This window comes from Nanorana parkeri, unplaced genomic scaffold (genome assembly GCF_000935625.1).
Source record: "Nanorana parkeri isolate BGI_ZX_2015 unplaced genomic scaffold, ASM93562v1 scaffold6, whole genome shotgun sequence".
In the NCBI taxonomy this organism is placed as follows: domain Eukaryota; kingdom Metazoa; phylum Chordata; class Amphibia; order Anura; family Dicroglossidae; genus Nanorana; species Nanorana parkeri.
The window spans coordinates 283,473-283,690 of NW_017306274.1; positions in this window are offsets into that span (position 1 = coordinate 283,473).

Below are 218 nucleotides of genomic sequence, written 5' to 3' on the forward strand. Positions count from 1 at the left end.
CAGATGGCTGTCCCAGACTGAGGCTGCTCTGCAGTTGCAACCCATAAGCCTCCTGTTTCCTTCCCCACAGCCTCATGGGTAATGCAGTTCTCAAAAATCCTTTCAGCAAATGTATCCAAATCAGCTCTGTATACAGTCTCCACAGCCTGTGCTCTCTGGCTCCACCTGCAGCTGCAATATCTTTTCTCTTAAAGGAGCTGAAATCACAACAGGCTACA